This window comes from Ylistrum balloti, unplaced genomic scaffold (genome assembly GCF_031769215.1).
Source record: "Ylistrum balloti isolate Yb309-2 unplaced genomic scaffold, AGI_CSIRO_Ybal_v1 Utg370762, whole genome shotgun sequence".
In the NCBI taxonomy this organism is placed as follows: Eukaryota; Metazoa; Mollusca; class Bivalvia; order Pectinida; family Pectinidae; genus Ylistrum; species Ylistrum balloti.
Genome location: NW_026782447.1, coordinates 1 through 8,586, shown reverse-complemented (window position 1 = coordinate 8,586; position 8,586 = coordinate 1).

The following is an 8,586-nucleotide window of genomic DNA, read 5'->3' as shown; positions in this document are numbered from 1 at the left end:
CTCACTTGTAATGTTTGTCTGGTCTGCTAGGCGAAATCCGAGCATGGATTCACAAAATGTCAGTTCGATAAAGAATAAGAAAGAGAAATCAGTATGGAACATTGAGAAGCTGGTTGGTCAGCTGTATCATGTTGATTTCAATGTGTTCACGTCAACACTCCCGAGGTCACTGATTGGTTGGTTTGGTACAGGTTTTCCGTCTCCTTGACTCGTCCTATCTCTAGTACACATTGTATCACTGATTGATTAGTTTGGTACAGATTTTCCGTCTCCATGACTCGTCCTATCTCTAGTACACATTGTATCACTGTTAGGTTGGTTTGGTACAGGTTTTCCGTCTCCTTGACTCGTCCTATCTCTAGTACACATTGTATCACTGATTGGTTGGTTTGGTACAGATTTTCCGTCTCCATGACTCGTCCTATCTCAAGTACACATTGTATCACTGTTAGGTTGGTTTGGTACAGGTTTTCCGTCTCCTTGACTCGTCCTATCTCTAGTACACATTGTATCACTGATTGGTTGGTTTGGTACAGGTTTCCGTCTCCTTGACTCGTCCTATCTCTAGTACACATTGTATCACTGTTAGGTTGGTTTGGTACAGGTTTTCCGTCTCCTTGACTCGTCCTATCTCTAGTACACATTGTATCACTGATGAACGCCAAATATTGCGGCGTAAAATATATCAGAATAAAATTATCCAAGGGCAAATAATGTACCAGGTTTAAATAATATTAGAGTAAAATTCTTGGAGTCAAATATATCGGTGTCAAATTCCTGGAGTTAAATATTTCGGTGTCAAATTCCTGGAGTTAAATATTTCGGTGTCAAATTCCTGGAGTTAAATATTTCGGTGTCAAATTCCTGGAGTTAAATATTTCGGTGTCAAATTCCCGGAGTCAAATATCTCGGTGTGAAATTTCCGGAGTCAAATATCTCGGGGTCAAATTCCTGTCCAGACCTCTTTTACACGTTTTATAGTTAATTACGTGATGTTTTGTCATATATATGTATTCATACTTTGTTTTTACAAATATAAAGCAGAACGCCAATGGTAGGTGTTATCTAATAAACTTTTTATTCACAAACATTTTTACTTTGTTTATTTAAGACAGTACAACAGTTGATATATATAACACATGATTGCGGAAACAATCAACAGCATACGCCTCTTCATTTTAACATAATAAACATCATATCATTGGCCTACTATCTGGCGAATTTTGCCTTCGTAACATTTGTTCGTATGTAACTTATAACATGTAGAAAGCCCAGAACAAATTTGATTGGTCAACTTAATCACATTTTCTCACAGTTATATATTAAATATATTATTTGGATGGACGAGAATACGTGTCTGTGCTTGACATTTCAGTGCGGTGTCAGACGTCTCAGCAGTCCCAGTGACAGATCCCTCATCATCACTGGATAATTGAATAGCATCATCTGCAGACTCTCCAGCATTACCAGCTATAAAAGTGATAAAAGTGAAGAGAAACATGAGTAATATAGAAAACACTACAAGTGCGTTATATTGAAATATGCATGAAATGTACACGGAATTCTTAAAAATACAACAACAGATAAAATGTAATAATATGCTTACACTGACAAGGGGCCTTGTCTTTACTCTATGGATATGCCCCTCCAAGAAGGAAACTTTCTGCAGCACCCACTTCTCGCGATCAGTCAGCTCAGTAGCCCCTTCCCCAGACTTCCTCAATTTCAGTTTCCTCACAGATTTATACCAGGTTTGTATAAAGACACCTGAAAATATTAAACAAACTATATTAAAAACATGTACATGCACATAAATGCATTAAATGTCAATGTATATAACACGTATAATTAATGCAGAAAGTTATCTATATTACTTACAGTCCAACTCAAGTTCCCGAGCCTTAGCCTCCCAGACAGCGGTTTTAGGTTTAGTGTATTGTGATGGCTCATTTTCTTATTGTAGGACTGAGGGTATTATGATATCCACTCTATCATGCTTTCCTCTTATTCTTCGGTGAGGTTGCAGATCACTTTCACTTTCTTCGTAGGCTGGGGACGAAACTTTGGTGTGGTGTCACGAGAATTTGTCGGTGAACCGTTGGAACCAGCAGTGGATTCAACTTTAGACTGTGGCGTCTCTTTTGTGGGTGGTGTTCGGGATGTAGTCGGTGAACCGACCTTGGTTCTTCCTCTTCCTTTCCCTCGGCCTCTTCCTTGCTTCCTTCCAACCATGGCTAATCTCTAGGAAGTGCCAAAACTGAATGACAATCGCATTATTTTGGCACTGGTTTTTATACAACGCCAAAATGACGCTGTGACGTCGTATTAGAAACGCAATGAGGAATTCAAGAAGGTCGAACGCAATGGACGTCGTAAGAACGCCGTGAAAACGCCGGATGAACGTCGAAGACGCCGTACGGACTTGTAGTTTGACTTCACAAGAACTCATAGAGAACGTGGTAATGACGGGATGGACTACTTGTGAACGTTCTAAGGACGGGCTAGAACTTGGCAAAGACGTCTGATGGATTACCGGAACCCCAATTTCCGCAAAAAATCCCAGGTTATTGCCACTTCCTGGTCAAGTCTTGATAACTTCAAGAACGTCGCATGAAAGCCATGGAAGGACGTGTAGACGTCACAGGCCCTTTAGTTATGAGCGCGTTGAAGGATCCATTCGTTTGCATACATTGGTAACTTAAGACGGAAGATCATAAAAAGTGAGATTTTGTAAAGACAGTCAGCATACCAAAAATAACTATAAGGTTTATTTGGAAGAAGCATTTAAGTTGTTGCAATCAAACGCTTTGTATGTGAAAAAGTATGAATTGAAAAATTGTTTATGCAATCTAATGCTATATTTGAGGTTTAGCAGTTGACATGTAGGTAAACATCGTGATATCGTCACACACTACAACGAGGCTGTCACAATAATGTAAATAATTGTAAACTTCACTGATACCTAGCTCTCGGGTTTGGGTCCATTTGGTTGTAAGTTTGACATGTTTCAGGTGCACATGTTCGTCAGCAGTCAGCTGCAGATTTTTAACAGTCTAGTGTGTTGTTGATCACAAATTCGTGATATAAAATCCACTGACGACGCTAGTCTGGTCAACCGAACTGCATTATTGACTTAATAGACTTTCAAATTGTATATGAACGATAAAACTTTCTCTCTGGTCTACATCTCCCAACTAAACATTTACAGAACTGTAACGTGCACTCTTATGGTAGCGTGCGTGCACGCCGGGCTCTCAATTTATACGGAGCTACCTGCTCCAGAGGCAATCGGGATCCCTCGGCTACCTGGCCGAACAGTTGAACAAAATAACACAAGCTAACGAACAATGTATAAATCTACACTACAATAGGATGGACAGTACCCCTGTCCTCCCTACACCGTCGCCTGGACGTAGATTACACCACAAGGCTACAACACTCAACAGCATGCCAGCACCACGACACGGTCACTACAGGCACGTCCTCGATCGCTGAGCTGACCACCGTACAGCTCCGACGTCGCCTGCCAGTGTCCTGATGTTGCCAAGTACTAAGTTAGGTTTCAGTTCTTGTATCAGCAGTCAGGCGTACCAGAGCTGCCTTTGCAGGCGACTCCTTACGAGGAGCTTCTGGCGTACCTGACCCGTCAACTTACCGGCACCAACCACACGTACAGTAACTGTTACCCGATTAGCCTTATTCGGGAGCTTCTGGCGTACCTGACCCGTCAACTAACAGGCAACAACCACACGTACAGTAACTGTTACCGTTACCAGAGTAGCCTCATTCAGGCGACCCCTTATACAGGAGCTTCTGGTATCAGTATGCAGCGAATGATTACCTTATTGTATTCACGTATATGCCGTTAACTCTATGGTCTGTTGTGTGTCAGAACTTCCAGCCCCAAGTACTGTTTTCAATTAGCCTTTATATAAAATTTGGTGTAACATTCTGGGTGTCTTCATTATTTTGCAGGTTAATAACAAAGCACCAAAAACTATTTCATAACCCAAAATATGTAAGACATATATATTTATTCACTTATAAAGGTATGATTACATATTTAAAAAGCACTAGTTTCATTTACACATCAGTCAATCATCGTTAATTACATTAATTAGGTAGGTGGTGATGTTACAAAAGTAGATGAATACAAAACGGTACGTGAAGGGAGATAACTCTAACTGAATAAAATCCTCACATTACGTCATTAGCCCGAAGCTCGCTCGCGCGTCTTCTGAAAAGTTCGCGGCTCATATGCGAGTCTTCTGAAATACTCCTACCAAGTCCTCCCACAGGTCAGTCAAGCTTTGTGTTTGTTTGGCAGAACCAAGGACACCAGTGTCTTTAAAGTCCGCGGGAATATATTTCTGGTAGTTATCTAATACACTTTTCATTTCTTTGTCAACTGAAAATGCAGCTTTCTGCATTCGAATCAGAGGAACTTGTAAGTTGTGTTTATACACCTTTTCATTCAGTTTCAGTATAGTCTTCTCAAAGTTGTCCTGGTGGCAAAGAAGCTTCGCCTCTTCTTGCGGTTTCAGAGTGGAGGAATTAAGTCTGCTTCTCTCCAGGGCTAATTTAAATCTTGCTTTTGCGATGCCTTCTCTGAAAACGATAAAAATAGTTTCATTAAGCCTCAACCAAGTGATGCAAATAATTGTCTTACGCAGGGTTGACCCTGTTGAATAGATGTATATTACGTACCAAAAAGTCAGATATGTTGTCATTTATCTAAGTAACGTGACGCTACCCAAAATGGTACCAATTCAAATTATTTTACCTCAATATTTCGTTTGTCGCGGATCCATTCCCAATTGGTTAATTCTGACAACGAGTGATTAAGACTTCCTCTCCGTGTGTTGGCTGGACTTTAAGAGTGCATGTATTTATTAATAAAAAGGTAAATATGATATATCGCCACTTCCCGCATCAAACATGGTGCGTGTATCCAAACTGATACCTTTGGAGAAGGGGGATATAAGACACCACAATAGTTTTTTTCTGTCCTATGTCATGATTTTCCACAAAAAATGAGACGTAAGTATATATTGTGAACCACATCATATTAATTAACTGATGATTTTAGTAAAAATATGGCAATGAAGATAGGCGCTACCGTGCACCGTAATAGTTGTACACCGATCGACGTTACGTCACATATTGTTCACGACATATGTTAATGTACACATGAACAACTAAACATCCTTGTGTTTTTTAATTATCTGAAATATAGAGTATGTTGCTGTACCTCTACACCAAAGTAACCAGAAACTGATGCTGTACCTCTACACCAAAGTAAACAGAAACTGATGATGTACCTCTTCACCAAAGTAACCAGAAACTGATGTTAAACCTCTACACCAAAGTAACCAGAAACTGATGCTGTACCTCTACACCAAAGTAACCAGAAACTGATATTGTACCTCTACACCAAAGTAACCAGAAACTGATGCTGTACCTCTACACCAAAGTAACCAGAAACTGATGTTGTACCTCTACACCAAAGTAACCAGAAACTGATGTTAAACCTCTACACCAAAGTAACCAGAAACTAACACTGTACCTCTACACCAAAGTAACCAGAAACTGATGTTATACCTCTATACCAAAGTAACCAGAAACTGATGTCGTACCTCTACACCAAAGTAACCAGAAACTGATGTTATTCCTCCACACCAAAGTAACCAGAAACTGATGTTGTACTTCTAAACTGATGTTATTCCTCTCCACCAAAGTAACCAGAAGCTGATGTTGTACCTCTACACCAAAGTAACCAGAAACTGATGTTATTCCTCCAGACCAAAGTAACCAGAAACTGATGTTAAACCTCTACACCAAAGTGACCAGAAACTGATGTTTTTCCTCTACACCAAAGTAACCAGAAACTGATGTTAAACCTCTACACCAAAGTAACCAGAAACTGATGCTGTACCTCTACACCAAAGTAACCAGAAACTGATGTTGTACCTCTACACCAAAGTAACCAGGAACTGATGTTACCTCTACACCAAAGTAACCAGAAACTGATGTTGTACCTCTACACCAAAGTAACCAGAAACTGATGTTGTACCTCTACACCAAAGTAACCAGAAACTGATGTTATTCCTCTACACCAAAGTAACCAGAAACTGATACTGTACCTCTATACCAAAGTAACCAGAAACTGATGTGTAACCAGAAACTGATGTCGTACCTCTACACCAAAGTAACCAGAAACTGATGTTGTACCTCTACACCAAAGTAACCAGAAACTGATGTTATTCCTCTACACCAAAGTAACCAGAAACTGATGTTAAACCTCTACACCAAAGTAACTAGAAACTGATGCTGTACCTCTACACCAAAGTAACCAGAAACAGATGCTGTACCTCTATACCAAAGTAACCAGAAACTGATGTTGTACCTCTACACCAAAGTAACCAGAACCTGATACTGTACCTCTACACCAAAGTAACCAGAAACTGATGTTAAACCTCGACACCAAAGTAACCAGGAACTGATGTTATTCCTCCTCACAAAAGTAACCAGAAACTAATGCTGTACCTCTACACCAAAGTAACCAAAAACTGATGTTAAACCTCTTACCAAAGTAACCAGAAACTGATGTTATTCCTCCACACCAAAGTAACCAGAAACTGATGTTGTACCTCTACACCAAAGTAACCAGAAACTGATGTTGTACCTCTACACCAAAGTAACCAGAAACTGATGTTATTCCTCCACACCAAAGTAACCAGAAACTAATGTTATACCTCTACACCAAAGTGCGAGAAACAAACTGATGATGTACCTCTACACCAAAGTAACCAGAAACTGATGTTATACCTCTATACCAAACTAACCAGAAACTGATGTTGTACCTCTACACCAAAGTAACCAGAAACTGATGTTATTCCTCCACACCAAAGTAACCAGACCTCTGATGTTTTACCAAAGTAACCAGACTGATGTTATACCTCTACACCAAAGTAACCAGAAACTGATGTTATACCTCTACACCAAAGTAACCAGAAACTGATGTTGTACCTCTACACCAAAGTAACCAGAAACTGATGTTAAACCTCTACACCAAAGTAACTAGAAACTGATGCTGTACCTCTACACCAAAGTAACCAGAAACTGATGTTATTCCTCTACACCAAAGTAACCAGAAACTGATGTTATACCTCTATACCAAAGTAACCAGAAACTGATGTTGTACCTCTACACCAAAGTAACCAGAAACTGATGTTAAACCTCTACACCAAAGTAACCAGAAACTGATGTTATTCCTCCACACCAAAGTAACCAGAAACTGATGTTGTACCTCTAAACTGATGTTATTCCTCTCCACCAAAGTAACCAGAAACTGATGTTGTACCTCTACACCAAAGTAACCAGAAACTGATGTTGTACCTCTACACCAAAGTAACCAGAAACTGATGTTGTACCTCTACACCAAAGTAACCAGAAATTGATGTTGTACCTCTACACCAAAGTAACCAGAAACTGATGTTCAACCTCTACACCAAAGTAACCAGAAATTGATGTTATTCCTCCACACCAAAGTAACCAGAAACTGATGTTATTCCTCTACACCAAAGTAACCAGAAACTGATGTTGTACCTCTACACCAAAGTAACCAGAAACTGATGTTTTACCTGTAAACTGATGTTATTCCTCTCCACCAAAGTAACCAGAAACTGATGTTGTACCTCTACACCAAAGTAACCAGAAACTGATGATGTACCTCTACACCAAAGTAACCAGAAACTGATGCTGTACCTCTACACCAAAGTAACCAGAAACTGATGTTGTACCTCTACACCAAAGTAACCAGAAACTGATGTTGTACCTCTACACCAAAGTAACCAGAAACTGATGTTATTCCTCTACACCAAAGTAACCAGAAACTGATACTGTACCTCTATACCAAAGTAACCAGAAACTGATGCTGTACCTCTATACCAAAGTAACCAGAAACTGATGTTGTACCTCTACACCAAAGTAACCAGAACCTGATACTGTACCTCTACACCAAAGTAACCAGAAACTACACCAAAGTAACCAGAAACTGATGTTACCTCTACACCAAAGTAACCAGAAACTGATACCTCTACACCAAAGTAACCAGAAACTGATGCTGTACCTCTACACCAAAGTAACCAGAAACTGATGTTGTAGCTCTACACCAAAGAAACCAGAAACTGATGTTAAGCTTCTACACCAAAGTAACCAGGAACTGATGTTAAACCTCTACGCCAAAGTAACCAGAAACTGATGTTATTCCTCTGCACCAAAGTAACCAGAAACTGATGTTGTACCTCTACACCAAAGTAACCAGAAACTGATGTTCAACCTCTTACCAAAGTAACCAGAAACTGATGTTATTCCTCCACACCAAAGTAACCAGAAACTGATGTTATTTCTCTACACCAAAGTAACCAGAAACTGATGTTGTACCTCTACACCAAAGTAACCAGAAACTGATGTTATTCCTCTACACCAAAGTAACCAGAAACTGATACTGTACCTCTACACCAAAGTAACCAGAAACTGATGTTGTACCTCTACACCAAAGTAACCAGAAACTGATGTTAAACC